Below are 20,999 nucleotides of genomic sequence, written 5' to 3' on the forward strand. Positions count from 1 at the left end.
CAGACTGCTAAACAAACTAGTATGAAGAAAAAAAAAAAAACACCACAGGTATACAATGTAGATGGATGGATAGTATAGTATTACTTATACTTATGGACGACGAGTGCACTGACGACACAGAGGTAGGTACCGCCGTGGCCTACCGTACTGCTGCTTAGTGCTTAATTATATATATAATATACTGTATAACGGACCTGGTGGACACTGTCAGCAGACTGCTAAACAAACTAGCATGAAGAGAGAAAAAAAAAAACACCACAGTGTTTTTCAGGCAGACAAACGTATACTGGACTGGTGGTCACTGTCACCAAAACTGTGCACTGTACTCCTGCTATAACTGCTCCCCAGTCCCCACAATTAGGCAGTGTGAGCAGTGCACTCAGCACAGATATATCATGCAGCAGTGCAGCACACTGAGTGAGCACAGATATGGTGGAGCGTTTTTTTTCAGGCAGAGAAACAACGGATTAAACTCAAAACCCTGCACTGTACTCCCTAACAGCTGCTCCCCGTCCCCAATCCTCCCCACAATTAAAACTAAGTCACTCAGTTTTTTTTTTTCTAATACAACGGAGAGGACGCCAGCCACGTCCTCTCCCTATCAATCTCAATGCACGTGTGAAAATGGCGGCAACGCGCGGCTCCTTATATAGAATCCGAGTCTCGCGAGAATCCGACAGCGGGATGATGACGTTCGGGCGCGCTCGGGTTAACCGAGCAAGGCGGTAGGATCCGAGTCGCTCGGACCCGTGTAAAAAAAAGGTGAAGTTCGGGCGGGTTCGGATTCCGAGGAACGGAACCCGCTCATCACTAGTAGGAAGTTGCAAACTGCACCCTATTAACGCACCAAATTGTGTCCTGAGGTGGCTCACTGTGACAATACAGCTGTATTATGCAGTTTACACCCCAGAATTGTGCATTCCTTTATATTGATGTATTTGCGCTCACAGCAAGGCGAGGAAGGAGATCAGGGAAGCTACGAGCAAAACCAGTGTGGCTTAGACATGTTTTAAGTACTGTTCTGATTAACTTGCCGGTTTTTACAACTTTGCTGCTTGCTATCTTCTGCTGCTTTTCACAGTAGCAGTGCTCTGAGTTGCATTACACCCGTGTCAGGATCCTGTCACCTGGCAATGTTATGTAAGGATTCAGTGTGATATGCCGGCTAATGGGATGTCGGCTGTCAGGATCCTGACAGTGGCATCCCGCCAGCCGCAATACCGGCAGCGAGTCTCCTCACAGGCTCACCGCGCTTCGGTTCCTGTGCACGGATTCTGTTCTCCCTTGGGTGGTGGCGTGGACCCACCACCCGAGTGGGAATCCCGGCCGCAGGTATTTTAGCAGCTGGCCGGATTCAAGCGCCAGGATCCTGAATGCCGGGATCCTGACAGCCGGTATATTAGCTACATCCCATCTCCATACTCACTGTCTACATAATGAGTGTCTACCATCTGACCGCATCCCCTCTCACATCCCTACACCTGATCTGCAGCTCTGTAATGGAAACTACATCACTGATCACCTCCAACAGTGGCGGCTGGGGGCTTCACATGGCTCAAGGAGGTTTTAAAATACTTGAATTTTCCTTCATTTTCTTCTGTCAGGAACAGAGGATGAAGAAGCGAAGAGCACGTTCCCTGGTTTTCACACAGGACTCCTGACTTTGGATTTGGCAATATCTATCCTATCTATCTATCTATCTATCTATCTATCTATCTATCTATCTATCTATCTATCTATCTATCTATCTATCTATCCAGAATGTGTCTTATAACTGAGTCAACAACCTCACAATAAAGTGCTGCTAAACATGTCTGTATGAGTGACTGATTCTGCCAGCTCACCCTGGGCTGGAAGTATAGGTTGGACGGGATCACTCTTGCCAGGGGCGGCTATCGGGGAGGAGGAGGGTGCCGCCCGGATCGTCTACCTACAAATTGTAACCCCTGGGGGCCCACAACTACCTGATGGCAGGGAAGGCTCTCCACAACTTGCTCAAGCTTTACCATTTGCTCTGTGGATCTGGGCTTCTGGTTCTAGGCTAGCCTCCATAGTGCTGTGGTTCAGAATTACAGGTCAGATGATATCATGACGCAGATGAGTGAAGTTTCAGTTGGATAAGTCAGTGGTTCCCAAACTTTTTTGAATCACGGCACCCTAGAGCATCATCATTTTATTTACAGCACCCCTAGGCTAAAAGTTTCTGATTGAGAAATTATGAAAAAAAAAACCATATTAAATTAACTAAATTGTGTTTATATGTCATCTTTAGGGTCAATTATGTGGGAAGGGACAGGAATCGCTTCTGTTTGTCCACATATTTTATGACTGGTTTTGCCTATTACACTGACCATAAATAATTTGAATTGGTCCTGGACCACCAACCATTCACTTTGCCTAGATATGGTACTGTCTCTATCACAGCATGTATGGTTCTGGGAGGCATAATCTATCTCACTGTCTCCAGGTAGCAGCAGGAGAGGGGTGTATTCGAAGCTGCAGAAGAGGAATATAAACTGCTCTCATCCAATCATATCCTACCATCTATCAGCACATTTACCCTAAAGCAAAATACAAGTTCCTTTATACAGAGCCGTTCCTGACCAATTTGGTGAATTAAGAAATAATTTGTCTGGTGTCCCTTCCCCTGTGGGAGTATTGGCACACAATATGAACAAGGAGGCATGGTCTTGCAGAAGGGTTGTGGTCTCACATGGCTGTTAAAAGACGGGCACCCTAAAAATTGGTATAATCCCTGATATTTCCAAAATCAGGGCCAGCAACAGAAATCTTGGGAACCGGTATACTGATATCTCTGGGGCCCCCACAATCCTCCTCCTTGATCCCCCTTTAAAAGCAGAGGGTGGCTTTATAAAAAGAATATACATATCCCTGTTTGTGGATGAGTTACATGTGACCAGGTGCTCTGCGTCCCTGAATTTTAATAATTCTCCACAATTGCTATTGGATTTTTATCTACCTTTCGCTACTTGATTCTCACTTTGTGAACAGTCCTTATTGATTTCTCAACTATTGAATTTTTCATCACCGTGTAAAATGACATTGTGAACATTCTAAAAAACACTTGTATGTGTACACTCACCCTTCTGATGATTTAACCCTGATGAAGTCCACTGTGATGAAACCTGTTGGGTTGGAAATGTAACATCCACCTCACAAACTGACATCATCTATCTGCAGAATTACACAACTTTAAAAAAGTGGATTGAAATCAGTGCTATGCTGTGAATATACCACTGATTTTATGGTGAATTAAAAGTACTGTTTTTTCAGAGTGGTAGAGTATTACTATTATAATAGGCAGTGTAGCTATTTTGTTTGAAGTCTTAGCGCCATCTGATTGTGTATGATTTTTTTTGTGCCCTTTATCCTTGGGGCCCTGTATGGGTGTCACCTTTGTCCCCATCCCCCCCCTACCTATCCCTTCCCTCCATCGCTGGGCCTGCGGAGAGTATCACAGTGACTGCTAGAAAATATTGTAGTGACTACCATATAATGCAGAGAATATTATATTGATCAACATATAAACCAGATAGCATCAGTGATCTCCATATAATTAGTGATGAGCGCCTGAAATTTTTCGGGTTTTGTGTTTTGGTTTTGGGTTCGGTTCCGCGGCCGTGTTTTGGGTTCGACCGCGTTTTGGCAAAACCTCACCGAATTTTTTTTGTCGGATTCGGGTGTGTTTTGGATTCGGGTGTTTTTTTCAAAAAACCCTAAAAAACAGCTTAAATCATAGAATTTGGGGGTCATTTTGATCCCATATTATTATTAACCTCAAAAACCATAATTTCCACTCATTTTCAGTCTATTCTGAATACCTCACACCTCACAATATTATTTTTAGTCCTAAAATTTGCACCGAGGTCGCTGGATGACTAAGCTAAGCGACCCTAGTGGCCGACACAAACACCTGGCCCATCTAGGAGTGGCACTGCAGTGTGACGCAGGATGTCCCTTCCAAAAAACCCTCCCCAAACAGCACATGACGCAAAGAAAAAAAGAGGCGCAATGAGGTAGCTGTGTGAGTAAGATTAGCGACCCTAGTGGCCGACACAAACACCGGGCCCATTTAGGAGTGGCACTGCAGTGTCACGCAGGATGTCCCTTCCAAAAAACCCTCCCCAAACAGCACATGACGCAAAGAAAATAAGAGGCGCAATGAGGTAGCTGTGTGAGTAAGATTAGCGACCCTAGTGGCCGACACAAACACCGGGCCCATCTAGGAGTGGCACTGCAGTGTCACGTAGGATGTCCCTTCCAAAAAACCCTCCCCAAACAGCACATGACGCAAAGAAAAAAAGAGGCGCAATGAGGTAGCTGTGTGAGTAAGATTAGCGACCGTAGTGGCCGACACAAACACCGGGCCCATTTAGGAGTGGCACTGCAGTGTCACGCAGGATGTCCCTTCCAAAAAACCCTCCCCAAACAGCACATGACGCAAAGAAAAATAAAAGAAAAAAGAGGTGCAAGATGGAATTGTCCTTGGGCCCTCCCACCCACCCTTATGTTGTATAAACAAAACAGGACATGCACACTTTAACCAACCCATCATTTCAGTGACAGGGTCTGCCACACGACTGTGACTGATATGACGGGTTGGTTTGGACCCCCCCCAAAAAAGAAGCAATTAATCTCTCCTTGCACAAACTGGCTCTACAGAGGCAAGATGTCCACCTCATCATCATCCTCCGATATATCACCGTGCACATCCCCCTCCTCACAGATTATCAATTCGTCCCCACTGGAATCCACCATCTCAGCTCCCTGTGTACTTTGTGGAGGCAATTGCTGCTGGTCAATGTCTCCGCGGAGGAATTGATTATAATTCATTTTAATGAACATCATCTTCTCCACATTTTCTGGATGTAACCTCGTACGCCGATTGCTGACAAGGTGAGCGGCGGCACTAAACACTCTTTCGGAGTACACACTTGTGGGAGGGCAATTTAGGTAGAATAAAGCCAGTTTGTGCAAGGGCCTCCAAATTGCCTCTTTTTCCTGCCAGTATAAGTATGGACTGTGTGACGTGCCTACTTGGATGCGGTCACTCATATAATCCTCCACCATTCTTTCAATGGGGAGAGAATCATATGCAGTGACAGTAGACGACATGTCCGTAATCGTTGTCAGGTCCTTCAGTCCGGACCAGATGTCAGCATCAGCAGTCGCTCCAGACTGCCCTGCATCACCGCCAGCGGGTGGGCTCGGAATTCTGAGCCTTTTCCTCGCACCCCCAGTTGCGGGAGAATGTGAAGGAGGAGATGTTGACAGGTCGCGTTCCGCTTGACTTGACAATTTTCTCACCAGCAGGTCTTTCAACCCCAGCAGACTTGTGTCTGCCGGAAAGAGAGATCCAAGGTAGGCTTTAAATCTAGGATCGAGCATGGTGGCCAAAATGTAGTGCTCTGATTTCAACAGATTGACCACCCGTGAATCCTTGTAAAGCGAATTAAGGGCTCCATCCACAAGTCCCACATGCCTAGCGGAATCGCTCCGTGTTAGCTCCTCCTTCAATGTCTCCAGCTTCTTCTGCAAAAGCCTGATGAGGGGAATGACCTGACTCAGGCTGGCAGTGTCTGAACTGACTTCACGTGTGGCAAGTTCAAAGGGCAGCAGAACCTTGCACAACGTTGAAATCATTCTCCACTGCGCTTGAGACAGGTGCATTCCACCTCCTATATCGTGCTCAATTGTATAGGCTTGAATGGCCTTTTGCTGCTCCTCCAACCTCTGAAGCATATAGAGGGTTGAATTCCACCTCGTTACCACTTCTTGCTTCAGATGATGGCAGGGCAGGTTCAGTAGTTTTTGGTGGTGCTCCAGTCTTCTGTACGTGGTGCCTGTACGCCGAAAGTGTCCCGCAATTCTTCTGGCCACTGACAGCATCTCTTGCACGCCCCTGTCGTTTTTTAAATAATTCTGCACCACCAAATTCAAGGTATGTGCAAAACATGGGACGTGCTGGAATTTGCCCATATTTAATGCACACACAATATTGCTGGCGTTGTCCGATGCCACAAATCCACAGGAGAGTCCAATTGGGGTAAGCCATTCCGCGATGATCTTCCTCAGTTGCCGTAAGAGGTTTTCAGCTGTGTGTGTATTCTGGAAAGCGGTGATACAAAGCGTAGCCTGCCTAGGAAAGAGTTGGCGTTTGCGAGATGCTGCTACTGGTGCCGCCGCTGCTGTTCTTGCGGCGGGAGTCCATACATCTACCCAGTGGGCTGTCACAGTCATATAGTCCTGAGCCTGCCCTGCTCCACTTGTCCACATGTCCGTGGTTAAGTGGACATTGGGTACAGCTGCATTTTTTAGGACACTGGTGACTCTTTTTCTGAGGTCTGTGTACATTTTCGGTATCGCCTGCCTAGAGAAATGGAACCTAGATGGTATTTGGTACCGGGGACACAGTACCTCCAACAAGTCTCTAGTTGGCTCTGCAGTAATGATGGATACCGGAACCACGTTACTCACCACCCAGGATGCCAAGGCCTCAGTTATCCGCTTTGCAGTAGGATGACTGCTGTGATATTTCATCTTCCTCGCAAAGGACTGTTGGACAGTCAATTGCTTGGTGGAAGTAGTAAAAGTGGTCTTACGACTTCCCCTCTGGGATGACCATCGACTCCCAGCAGCAACAACAGCAGCGCCAGCAGCAGTAGGCGTTACACGCAAGGATGCATCGGAGGAATCCCAGGCAGGAGAGGAATCATCAGAATTGCCAGTGACATGGCCTGCAGGACTATTGGCATTCCTGGGGAAGGAGGAAATTGACACTGAGGGAGTTGGTGGGGTGGTTTGCGTGAGCTTGGTTACAAGAGGAAGGGATTTACTGGTCAGTGGACTGCTTCCGCTGTCACCCAAAGTTTTTGAACTTGTCACTGACTTATTATGAATGCGCTGCAGGTGACGTATAAGGGAGGATGTTCCGAGGTGGTTAACGTCCTTACCCCTACTTATTACAGCTTGACAAAGGGAACACACGGCTTGACACCTGTTGTCCGCATTTCTGTTGAAATACCTCCACACCGAAGAGCTGATTTTTTGGGTATTTTCACCAGGCATGTCAACGGCCATATTCCTCCCACGGACAACAGGTGTCTCCCCGGGTGCCTGACTTAAACAAACCACCTCACCATCAGAATCCTCCTGGTCAATTTCCTCCCCAGCGCCAGCAACACCCATATCCTCCTCATCCTGGTGTACTTCAACACTGACATCTTCAATCTGACTATCAGGAACTGGACTGCGGGTGCTCCTTCCAGCACTTGCAGGGGGCGTGCAAATGGTGGAAGGCGCATGCTCTTCACGTCCAGTGTTGGGAAGGTCAGGCATCGCAACCGACACAATTGGACTCTCCTTGTGGATTTGGGATTTCGAAGAATGCACAGTTCTTTGCGGTGCTACTGCTTTTGCCAGCTTGAGTCTTTTCATTTTTCTAGCGAGAGGCTGAGTGCCTCCATCCTCATGTGAAGCTGAACCACTAGCCATGAACATAGGCCAGGGCCTCAGCCGTTCCTTGCCACTCCGTGTGGTAAATGGCATATTGGCAAGTTTACGCTTCTCCTCCGACAATTTTATTTTAGGTTTTGGAGTCCTTTTTTTACTGATATTTGGTGTTTTGGATTTGACATGCTCTGTACTATGACATTGGGCATCGGCCTTGGCAGACGACGTTGCTGGCATTTCATCGTCTCGGCCATGACTAGTGGCAGCAGCTTCAGCACGAGGTGGAAGTGGATCTTGATCTTTCCCTAATTTTGGAACCTCAACATTTTTGTTCTCCATATTTTAATAGGCACAACTAAAAGGCACCTCAGGTAAACAATGGAGATGGATGGATACTAGTATACAATTATGGACGGACTGCCGAGTGCCGACACAGAGGTAGCTACAGCCGTGGACTACCGTACTGTACTGTGTCTGCTGCTAATATAGACTGGTTGATAAAGAGATGTAGTAGTATGTATGTATAAAGAAGAAAGAAAAAAAAACCACGGGTAGGTGGTATACAATTATGGACGGACTGCCGAGTGCCGACACAGAGGTAGCTACAGCCGTGAACTACCGTACTGTACTGTGTCTGCTGCTAATATAGACTGGTTGATAAAGAGATGTAATAGTATGTATGTATAAAGAAGAAAGAAAAAAAAACCACGGGTAGGTGGTATACAATTATGGACGGACTGCCGAGTGCCGACACAGAGGTAGCTACAGCCGTGAACTACCGTACTGTACTGTGTCTGCTGCTAATATAGACTGGTTGATAAAGAGATGTAGTAGTATGTATGTATAAAGAAGAAAGAAAAAAAAAACACGGGTAGGTGGTATACAATTATGGATGGACTGCCGAGTGCCGACACAGAGGTAGCTACAGCCGTGAACTACCGTACTGTGTCTGCTGCGACTGGATGATAAATAATGATATAAAAAATATATATATATCACTACTGCAGCCGGACAGGTATATATTATATAATGACGGACCTGCTGGACACTGTCTGTCAGCAGAATGAGTTTTTTATAGAATAAAAAAAAAAACACCACACAAGTGAAGTCACACGACGAGTGTTTAACTTTTTCAGGCAATCACAATATAGTATACTACTAACTATACTGGTGGTCAGTGTGGTCAGGTCACTGGTCAGTCACACTGGCAGTGGCACTCCTGCAGCAAAAGTGTGCACTGTTTAATTTTAATATAATATGTACTCCTGGCTCCTGCTATAACCTATAACTGGCACTGCAGTGCTCCCCAGTCTCCCCCACAATTATAAGCTGTGTGAGCTGAGCACAGTCAGATATATATACATAGATGATGCAGCACACTGGGCTGAGCAGTGCACACAGATATGGTATGTGACTGAGTCACTGTGTGTATCGTTTTTTTCAGGCAGAGAACGGATATATTAAATAAAACAAAACTGCACTGTCTGGTGGTCACTGTGGTCAGTCACTAGTAAACTCTGCACTCTCTACACTTCTACAGTACTCCTAAGCTCCAGTAAATCAGGTCAATCTCTCTCTCTCTCTCTCTCTCTCTTCTAATCTAAATGGAGAGGACGCCAGCCACGTCCTCTCCCTATCAATCTCAATGCACGTGTGAAAATGGCGGCGACGCGCGGCTCCTTATATAGAATCCGAGTCTCGCGAGAATCCGACAGCGTCATGATGACGTTCGGGCGCGCTCGGGTTAACCGAGCAAGGCGGGAGGATCCGAGTCTGCTCGGACCCGTGAAAAAAACCATGAAGTTCGGGCGGGTTCGGATTCAGAGAAACCGAACCCGCTCATCTCTACATATAATACAGGGAACATCTTGGTGACCTCTATATACTACAGAGAGCATTGCAGTAACAGGCAGATAATACAGACATCATCCAATGATGGCCAGATAATACAGAGGGCATTGTAGTGGCCACTATAAATTACAGAGAGCATTGCCGTTATGACCATAAAAGATAAGACAGCATTGCAGTAAATACAATATAATATAGGGGAGCACACACAGTATACAGTATTATAGAGATGCTGTGTAGCAGCTGTCATATACTGAAAATTACATGCTGTACAAAGGATTACACAAGTGGCAGGGGCGGATCCAGAAGAAAATGAAAGGGTGGGCACCATGATAGGGGAATGGTGATAGTTATATTTACATTTATTATTATTATTATTATCCTTTATTTATATGGCGCCGCAAGGGTTTCGCAGCGCCCAATTACAGAGTACATAAACAAATAATCAAACAGGAAAACAGCAACTCACAGTTGATGACAGTATAGGACAAGTACAGCGTAAATAAACATAGTTACATCAGCAGATGACACTGGAATAAGTATCAGGTGGCAGAAGACTGATGGAATTGGTGCAGTTGAAGATTATTAAAGTAAGAAAGGATAAGCACATGAGGGAAAAGGGCCCTGCTCGTGAGAGCTTACATTCTAAAGGGGAGGGGTAGACAGACAAGGGTGATACAGTTGGGGTACATAGAGAGCGTAGAACAGAGGGTTAGGATGAGATTTGGCTGGGTTTGGTGAAGAAGAGGGTCTTGAGAGCCCGTTTGAAGTTTTGTAGAGAGGTGGAGAGTCTGAGGGGGAGAGGTAGGGAATTCCAAAGAAGTGGTGCAGCATGTGAAAAATCTTGGAGGTAGGAGTGGGAGGAAGTAATCCGTAGGCAGGAGAGTCGGCGTGCATTAGCAGAGCGAAGAGGACGGGTGGGAGTGTAAAGGGAGATAAGGTCAGAGATGTAGATGGGAGAGGAGTGGGTGAGGGCTTTGTAAGCGAGTGTGAGAAGCTTGAAATGGATTCTGAAAGGGAAGGGGAGCCAGTGAAGGTCTAATAAGAGAGGAGAGGTGGACGTAGTGCATTTAGTGAGGAAGATGAGCCGGGCAGCAGCTTTGTGTATAGATTGGAGTGGAGAGAGAGGTATTTGTCAGGAATGCCAGTCAGGAGCAGATTACAGTAGTCCAGTCTGGAGATGACCAGTGAGTGGATAAGAGTCTTAGTAGCATCCTGGGTCAGAAAGGGTCTGATCCTGGAAATATTTTTTAGATGAAAATGGCAGGTTTGTGAGAGGTGCTGAATGTGTGGTTTGAAGGAGAGGGAGGAGTCAAGGATTACTCCAAGACAGCGCACTTGGGGGCTAGAGGAGATAGTAGTGCCATCAATAGATAATGAGATTGTAGGAGGTGAGGTTATGCGGGAGGGAGGGAAGATGATCAGCTCGGTCTTAGACATGTTAAGTTTACATGCATCTAAGGCACACATGCTCCCAGATAACGGAGTGGTATCACAGGGGGCATGGCCTCACAGAATACGCCATCCGGTAATGATTGGCTACAGGAGCGCATCCTGGTTTATTGCCAATGTCTCACCCTGATGAAAAGGCTGATTGGACCTTGAAATGTTGGTCACCTGTTCCATTAGTTATAGGAGCCTGGAAGGCACCCCAGCACAATATCATTATTATAGTTTTTAGTTGGTGGTGGCAGGTGCAGCATACCTTGTTTTGGGTACTGCTGTGAGACAGACTGCAGGACACGAACTGCCCATCTTTGATTAGCAGAAGCAGCCAGCTGGATCTCCAACAAGCAGCACAAGACGTCTGTAGGACAGCCCTGTTACAATCACACGGGCCGCCTTCTCAACGCTGAGCTGAGTTTGACTGCACCTAGCATGGTGGTAAAGGAAGTGGAGGAGGAAACTGTGCGGTGCAGTGAGGGCTAATGAAGCCTTCTGCACCATCACATGTAACAGTCTTACTCGATGCTGGCATTTGAACCCCGTGCCTGGGCTGGACTCTGGCTGGCTGGCAGTGGGGGAGGTAGGTTTCATCCCCATTGGTTACCACACGGACTTGCTGTTAGGGCAGCGGCGGGTCCTAGTGCAGTAGTGCTGCTGCTGTTCTCCTTTTGAAAAAAAGAAGAAGAAGTGAGAAACGACAGGGGGGCACGGGCCCGAGTGCCCGCCCCCCTGGATTCGCCTATGACAAGTGGTACTGTGCAGCTGTCAGTTACAAATACTGAGACTTAAATCCACTATAGAGTAATAAATAATTGGTGTGGCGCAGCTGTCAGTGACATATACTGAGAATTAAATCCACTATACAGGAATATGGGATCCGGTCTCTAGGTCGACAAGACTTAGGTCGACAATGTCTAGGTCAACCACTATTGGTCGACAGTAAGTAGGTCGACATGGTTTCTAGGTCGACAGGGACTATAGCTGGACATGTACTAATTCGACAGGAGAAAAGGTCAATATGAATTTTTCACTTTTTTTCATTTTTTTTACTTTTTCATATTTTACGATCCACGTGGACTACAATTGGGAACGGTAACCTGTGCCGAGCGCAGCGGTAGTGGAGCAACCACCTTGCCCAAAGTATGGCAAGCCACATCAGGGGACCCGGTGCACTTATTGGGGTTCCTGGTCATGCTACAAAGAAAACAACACCAATTTTTTTTTTTACAGTTATGTCAACCTTTTTTCATGTCAACCTAGTACATGTCGACCTACTTGCTGTCAACCAACAGTGGTCGACCTAGATACTGTCAACCTAAGTCTAGTCTATCTAACATACCACACCCCAGGAATACAGAACTGTTGGCTGTGTTATGTATAAGACTCATTTTTGCAGCTGCTCTGTGAGTTACAGCTCCCAGCTCTCTAAAAATAAAAGAGCAACAATGTAATTTGAGTGACAAGCTGCAGAGATTAACCTTTTCTGTGACTGCTGTACAGGGATCACATACCCCAGGCAAGTCCAAACTGTCGCCCTCCAGCAGGGCCGGCGCTACCATTAGGCAGCTTTAGGCAGCTGCCTATGAGCGCCGGCCGCTGGAGGGCGGCACGCCCCTCCTGAATTAGTTTTACCTAAAAATCATGTTGTGCAGGGCTGGTTAGCGGTGGCCGCAGCACCGGTCTAGCCAGCCGCAGCCACCACTATCAGTCACCCGCGGCCAGGGTGAACTGCGTCTGCCCTGCCGCGCCCCCACTGCTGACGGACCCCGGCAACAAGCAGGAGAAGCAGCGCGATGCTACTGTGTCCTAATTCCTGGCAGGCAGCAGCATCATCCACCACTCCCTCCTCCCCCTGCAGTTGTAGGCAGGGAGGTCCGATCGCTGTCCCAAGCCTTCCATGCTCCTTCAGCCGTCGCAGTTTCCAACCAGCTGTTGGCCGCCTTCCTGCCTATATATATACAGTGCTCTGAAGACCCCCCGCCGCCACTGCATTGAGCTCTCGCTCCTGTCCGCAGAGCTACTATTTCAAATCTGCCGTGGACCGCTCCTGATTGGCTGCCGGTCTGCGGCAGATTTGAAATAGTAGCGCCGCATTCTTAGGAGCCGCTGTGCCACCGACCACAGTAGGGCGAAGGGGTCACTAAAAGACCCCCTCTCGGGCAGGGGCACATAAAAGGACCCACTCACTGCCATTCAGTGGCTGCGGTATAAGCGAGACACGGGGAGGCAGGGAACATTAGTGGGAGGAGGCCAAGGAGCAGAGTGGAGACCGGGGACACGAGGAGGAGCTTCCCCCACAACCAGCCGTCCTGACAGAGAGGGCTACACGGTCCGGACAGCGAGGCCGGAAGAGGCGCCGCACCGCAGCTACCAGCGAGCGCCATAACGGACAAGGAGGTAGGGTAAGTGTGGACTGTGCAGAAAGTTTGCGGCTCTTGTGCAGGAAACTCTAGAGGTGAGACCACAGCCGCCCGGCCACATAAGGAGGAGCGTCAGTGTGTGGCACCCTTGGTGCCCTTCTTCATCACCCAGCATCCCGCAGAGCGGCAAAGGTTCCATGCACCTCACCCTGTGCTGTTCCCTCTTTTTCCCTGTCTCTCTCTTTCTCCCCAGCACTGTCTCCTTGTCTCTGCGTCTCTCTCCCTGTCTCTCTGCGTCTCTTTCCCTCTCACTGTCTCTCCCCCTTTCCCTCGCTTCTCTCTCTCCCCATCTGTCTCTCCCTCTCTCCCTCCCGCATCTCTCTCTCTCTGTCAACCTCCCCTCTCTCTCCCTGTCTGTCTCCCTCATCTCCCTCTCTTCCTGTCTCTATTTCCCTTTCCCTGTCTGTGTCCCTGTCTCTCTCCCTCGCTTCTCTCTCTCCCCATCTCTGTCTCCCTCTCCGTCTCTCTCCTGCGTCTCCCCGTCTCTCTCTCCCTGTCTCTCTTTTCCTTTCCCTGTCTGTGTCCCCATCTGTCTCCCTGTCTCTCTCCCACGTCTCTTTCCCCCTCTCTTTCTCTCCATCTGTCTCTCTCCCTCGTCTCTCTCTCCCTGTCTCTTTCTCCCTTTCCCTGTCTGTGTCCCTGTCTCTCGCCTTCTCCCTGTATCCCTCCGTCTCTGCGTCTCTCCCTCGCTTCTCTCTCTCCCTGTCTCTGCATGTCTCTCGCTGTCTCTCCTGTCTCTCACCCCCTCCCTGTGTCCCTATCTCCCTCTCCCTGTCTCTGCATCTATCTCTGTCTCTTTCCCCTCCCATATCCCTCTCTCCCCATTTCTGTCTCTCCCTTGTCTCTCTCTCCTCTCCCTCTTCTCACTCTCCCTCGTCTTTCTCTCTCTTCCGCATCCATCTCTCTCTCGTCTCCGTCATCTCTCTCCCTTGCCTCTCTCTCTCCCTTGTCTCTCTTACTCCCTCTTCTCTCTCTCTCTCCCCCTCGTCCATCTCTCCTCGTCACTTTCTCCCTCGCCTCTCTCCCCCTCGCCTCTTGTCACTTTAGTCTCTTCCTCGCCTCTCTCTCTCCCTCGCCACTCACTCTCCCTCGCCTCTCTCTCCCCCTCATCTCTCTCTCTCTCCCTCGCCTCTCTCCCTCACCTCTCTCTCTCCCTCCCTCGCCTCTCTCTCTCTCCCTCGTCTCTCTTCCCCTCTCCATCTCTCTCCCTCTCTTCTCTCTCTCCTTATCTCTGTCTCTCTCTCCATGTCTCTCTCATCTTTCTCTCTTTCCCAGTCTCTCTCGCGCTCTCCCTCTCCCTGTCTCCCTCTCTCACACAGTAGGAAGGGGGAAATGGCTCAGAAAAGGAGGAAGTGTGTGTGTGTTGGGGGGGGGGGGGGAGGGGGTGCATGGCTCACACAGGGGAAGGGGGGTTATCACTCACACAGGGCAAGGAGTCAGTAAAATACAAATAATTTTTTGCAAGGGGCAATTGAGCTGAAGTTACGCCACTGCTTACCCGGCTGCCTCTCTTCCTAGTCCCTACTGTATGCCAATGCTTTCCTTCTCTTTGTCACTCTCCCTGTCCCTGTGTCCTGCTGTCACTTTCCCTGTCACTCTCCCTGCCCCTACGTCCCTGCTGTCACTGTCCATGTCACTCTTCCTGTCCCTATGTCCCTGCTGTCACTTTCCCTGTCACTCTCACTGTCCCTATGTCCCTGCTGTCACTTTCCCTATTCCTCTGTCACTCTCCCTGTCTCTATGTCCCTGCTGTCACTTTCCCTATTCCTCTGTCACTTTCTCTGTCACTCTCTTTATGTCCCAGCTGTCACTCTCCCTGAATTTTGTTTCATTCCATGTGGCATGATGTGAATTTTGGATCATTCTGGGTGCTATAACGTAAATTACGGCTCATACTGTGTGCTTTAATGTGAATTTTGGCTCATTCATTGTGCCATAATGTGAATTTCAGCTCATTCTGTGTGCTATAATGTGAATTTCGGCTCATTCTGTGTGCTATAATGTGAATTTCAGCTCATTCTGTGTGGTATAATGTGAATTTCAGCTCATACCGTGTGCTATAATGTGAATTTCGGCTCATACCGTGTACTATAATATGAATTTCAGCTCATTCTGTGTGCTATAATGTGAATTTCGGCTCATTCTGTGTGCTATAATGTGAATTTCAGCTCATACCATGTGGTATAATGTGAATTTCAGCTGATACTGTAATATAATGTGAATTTCGGCTCATACTGTGTAGTATAATATGAAAGGGGCACGAGTACTAGATAGTATAAGGGGTCCTACTATTGTGGTGTTGTGCATAATGTGTATAAGGGGTATATGGTGTTGGAAACTACACTGAAGGACACGCCCCCTTTTCAGTGGCCACACACTCTTTTCCAGAGGTGCGCGCATAATTGCAATCATCACTTTTCCATACCCCCACTTCAAAATTTCCACTTCGACCACTATTATACACATATATATATATATATATCTCCATATAATTATTTATTTTTTTACAAACAGGAAAGGGGATACGGGACACTGAAAAAAAGAATATATATATATACACACAAGCATGTACAACTATAATTAAAGAAAGAAACATAATAGGCACTCACTTTTCATGAAATGTATACACTATTATTAAAAGGTTGTGTGTGTGTGTGTGTGTGTGTGTGTGTGTGTGTGTGTGTGTGTGTGTGTATATATATATATATATATATATATAATTTTAGCATTATTGCTCCAGTACAAGCACACATTTTTGTTTTACGCGCCAACTGTTTATAGGTGGTACACTGGCCAGTGCACACAACCATGTGAGAGACAACGACACCATCATGTTGAATCTGGAGCCATCCACAAGCCAATTGGAGCTCATGGACCGCAAGCCAATCATAATGTGGCATAATGTGTAATGGCCATTACTGTGTGTGTCATAATGTGTAAGTGGCATTACTGTGTGGCATAATGTATAGGGGGCATTACTGAGTGGCATAATGTATAGGGGGCATTACTTTATGGCATATAGTGTTATAAGGGGCACTATTACTGTGTGGCATCATTTGTATAAGGAGTACTACTGTGTGGCAGGACGTGAATGGACTCTACTGTGTGGTTTAATGTAAATGGGCTCAACAGTGGTGTAACGTGAATAAGAGGCACTACTGTAACGTAACGTCAATAAGGAGAGGGGGTGGGGGGTAGGCTTAACTTTTGCCTAGGGTGCCGAGAAACCTTCCACCGGCCCTGCCCTCCAGCTGTTGTGAAACTACATATCCCAGCATGCCCTGGCACAGTTTTGCTGTCAGAGAATGTTAAAGCTGTGTCAGGGCATGCTGGGATATGTTGTTTCTCAACAGCTGGAGGGCCGCAGTTTGGACATGCCTGACATAACCTCTATTCATAGGGCTGAATTCAATTAGAGGAGATGTTATTGCCCCACAAGTACAAGTATATGTCAAAGTTATCGTACCATTGAATTCACAGATATTTTCTTGCTATACACCATGTACATAGAAACATAAAATTCTACAGCAGATACGAATTACATGGTCCATCCAGTCTACAACTTAGGGTTAGTTTAAGGGCTGGGTTAGGGACAACAACACAATCCCCACTGACTACCACCTTTTATAGTAGCGGGTGGCTTTAAGAAAAAACAAATAAATATATATATATATATATATATATATAGTTTGGAAGCAGAGAAGATGATTTATTTAATGTAGTGAAAATAGAATCTATATCTTTCCCTTAAGTGCTTGTAATATATTTATACAAAGGAATAAAAAAGCAGCATCACATAACTCACAGTCAGTCGGCTATTGCTTCTGCATCGGTCAGTCCTCCTCTGTTGCTCTTTGTGCTGCTGTGGAAATGACAGACATTGCCGCAGGATGTAGTCACATCTCATTCCTGGCATGCCATAGGAGGGGGAGATGGGCCTGCCAACTGACTGTAGCACCGCCAACATTAATTGAACTATGCGGCGAAAAAGCTGAGTGAGCACTCTGCGACTCCTCTTAGGGGAGGAATCACTTGATTGGCAGGTACTGGTCACCAGGGATTGTGTGCAGAGCCGCAGCGGAGGCGAAACTCGTTCCCCCTCCAAACACAACTAATGGAAAGCAGTTCCGCCCAGTTCAGACCCACTTTAACCCCTGCTTATAATTTGGGAGCAACGTTAAAATAAGTTCTATCAATAGGCTTACCGCACTATCCCTTTAGACCGGGACACTCTTGAATTACACTGTAAAATGCAAGGTTGAAGTCAGCCAGCCATAAAACCTGTGCAATTCATAAGTGTCCCAATTTAAATAGATAGTGTGGTAAACCTATCAACTGCCATTGATAGAACATTACCCCCTAGTGGCAATTTTGGAAGATTGCAGAATGTTTATAAAGAGCACTAATGCAGCAACTCGGTTTCCCAAACTCTGCCATTACACTTCAGGTTTTAAGGATATCCATGCTTGAGCACAGGTGACTTAATTAGTAGCGCAGTCAATTTGATTTAAACAACTGGACTCAAGCACGGATATCCCTAAAATGATCTGAACCGGAATTGCGGGTTTGGGAAACTCTGCAGCAACCCAATAATGACGTATCTTTCAGACACTATAGGCAGTGACGTACGGTGGGGTGAGGCAGGGGAGGCAGAGCCTTTCCTGTCATACTAATGTTTGTGCCAAAGGTTTGACTGTATAAAGTATATGAAAAATACAAAGAATATGTTTGAAATATCTTCTTTTCATTATTCTAATCATTTTTATAGCCAAAACTTTGGAGTAAAAAGTCTATGGCAGGTGAGGTAGTGCCTCCCCTGGCTAACTTTTCCGTACATCTCTGATCAAATCTCACCAAATTTCCAGGAGTTTTTACTACTGCACCTGTGTATAATGACCAGATGTAACCTTTGGGTCACACATTGCGTGTAAATCTGTCTCTGATGCCAGGCAATGCCTCCTGAGCTATTTAGCTCACCGAACGTCCCTGACTATAGGGTAGAGTTATTAGATGTGGCTGTTAGGAATAAATGGTAGAGCAGGCTTGCTTAGCTTATGTTTCTATTGCCGTTTTAAAACTCTCAGTCAAAGCTGCCGCTGATCAGCAGTTTTGACAACCAGCATCTTACTAAATCTACCCTTAAGGGAACAAGACAGTTCAGTCTGATGGCGGTGATATGTCATTCAGAATAGTGCATAGCAGCCATGAACATTGCACATTTCCCATCACACCCCATAGAGGTATGTAGTGTTCATTCTAGCACTCTGCATCTGTCATAAACCATGCACTTCCTCTTTCCTGCCTGGGGTGTCGCTCTCTGCTATGGTGTTGAGATAGACCAGAGTGTGCTAGAAGCACCAGAGCAGAGAGCAACACCCCAGGCAGGAAAGAGGAACTGCACGGATTGCGACAGGTGCTAGAATGAACATGATGTGCGCATAAAAACCTGCGATGGACAGCCTACCGTAAATGGCTGGTATGTGTGCAGCCTAGCATCACGGAGATGCTCCGTAGCAGACTACACTGCACTTAATTAATCCCTAAAGATGTTCATAATGTTGTACATTTACCCTCTATGTTAGAAACATAGAATTTGATGGCAGATAAGAACCCCTTGGCTCATGTAGTCTTCCCCCCTTTTTTTTTTTTTAACCTTTTGGTAACATCAATAGAAACATACAATTTGATGGTATATGAATGTTCTCATCAGCACTTATCTTAGTATGCTGTATATAAAATGTCTATTTTCACTAGTGATGAGCACCGGAAATTTTTCGGGTTTTGTGTCTTGGTTTTGGGTTCGGTTCCGCGGCCGTGTTTTGGGTTCGAACGCGTTTTGGCAAAACCTCACTGAATTTTTTTTGTCGGATTCGGGTGTGTTTTGGATTCGGGTGTTTTTTTTCAAAAAACCCTAAAAAACAGCTTAAATCATAGAATTTGGGGGTCATTTTGATCCCAAAGTATTATTAACCTCAATAACCATAATTTCCACTCATTTTCAGTCTATTCTGAACACCTCACACCTCACAATATTATTTTTAGTCCTAAAATTTGCACCGAGGTCGCTGAATGACTAAGCTCAGCGACCCAAGTGGCCGACACAAACACCTGGCCCATCTAGGAGTGGCACTGCAGTGTCACGCAGGATGGCCCTTCCAAAAAACACCCCCCAAACAGCACATGACGCAAAGAAAAAAAGAGGCGCAATGAGGTAGCTGTGTGACTAAGATAAGCGACCCAAGTGGCCGACACAAACACCTGGCCCATCTAGGAGTGGCACTGCAGTGTCACGCAGGATGGCCCTTCCAAAAAACACTCCCCAAACAGCACATGACGCAAAGAAGAAAAAAAAGAGGCGCAATGAGGTAGCTGTGTGAGTAAGCTAAGCGACCGACACAAACACCTGGCCCATCTAGGAGTGGCACTGCAGTGTCACGCAGGCTGGCCCTTCAAAAAACTACTCCCCAAACAGCACATGACGCAAAGAAGAAAAAAAAGAGGCGCAATGAGGTAGCTGTGTGAGTAAGCTAAGCGACCCTAGTGGCCGACACAAACACCTGGCCCATCTAGGAGTGGCACTGCAGTGTCACGCAGGCTGGCCCTTCCAAAAACTACTCCCCAAACAGCACATGACGCAAAGAAGAAAAAAAAGAGGCGCAATGAGGTAGCTGTGTGAGTAAGCTAAGCGACCCTAGTGGCCGACACAAACACCTGGCCCATCTAGGAGTGGCACTGCAGTGTCACGCAGGCTGGCCCTTCAAAAAACTACTCCCCAAACAGCACATGACGCAAAGAAGAAAAAAAAGAGGCGCAATGAGGTAGCTGTGTGAGTAAGCTAAGCGACCCTAGTGGCCGACACAAACACCTGGCCCATCTAGGAGTGGCACTGCAGTGTCACGCAGGCTGGCCCTTCAAAAAACTACTCCCCAAACAGCACATGACGCAAAGAAAAATGAAAGAAAAAAGAGGTGCAAGATGGCATTGTCCTTGGGCCCTCCCACCCACCCTTATGTTGTATAAACAGGACATGCACACTTTAACCAACCCATCATTTCAGTGACAGGGTCTGCCACACGACTGTGACTGAAATGACGGGTTAGTTTGGACCCCCACCAAAAAAGAAGCAATTAATCTCTCCTTGCACAAACTGGCTCTACAGAGGCAAGATGTCCACCTCATCATCATCCTCCGATATATCACCGTGTACATCCCCCTCCTCACAGATTATCAATTCGTCCCCACTGGAATCCACCATCTCAGCTCCCTGTGTACTTTTGTGGAGGCAATTGCTGCTGGTGAATGTCTCCACGGAGGAATTGATTATAATTCATTTTAATGAACATCATCTTCTCCACATTTTCTGGATGTAACCTCGTACGCCGATTGCTGACAAGGTGAGCGGCGGCACTAAACACTCTTTCGGAGTACACACTTGTGGGAGGGCAACTTAGGTAGAATAAAGCCAGTTTGTGCAAGGGCCTCCAAATTGCCTCTTTTTCCTGCCAGTATAAGTACGGACTGTCTGACGTGCCTACTTGGATGCGGTCACTCATATAATCCTCCACCATTCTTTCAATGGGGAGAGAATCATATGCAGTGACAGTAGACGACATGTCGGTAATCGTTGTCAGGTCCTTCAGTCCGGACCAGATGTCAGCATCAGCAGTCGCTCCAGACTGCCCTGCATCACCGCCAGCGGGTGGGCTCGGAATTCTGAGCCTTTTCCTCGCACCCCCAGTTGCGGGAGAATGTGAAGGAGGAGATGTTGACAGGTCGCGTTCCGCTTGACTTGACAATTTTCTCACCAGCAGT

Source organism: Pseudophryne corroboree, chromosome 9 (genome assembly GCF_028390025.1).
Source record: "Pseudophryne corroboree isolate aPseCor3 chromosome 9, aPseCor3.hap2, whole genome shotgun sequence".
NCBI classification, from domain to species: Eukaryota; Metazoa; Chordata; class Amphibia; order Anura; family Myobatrachidae; genus Pseudophryne; species Pseudophryne corroboree.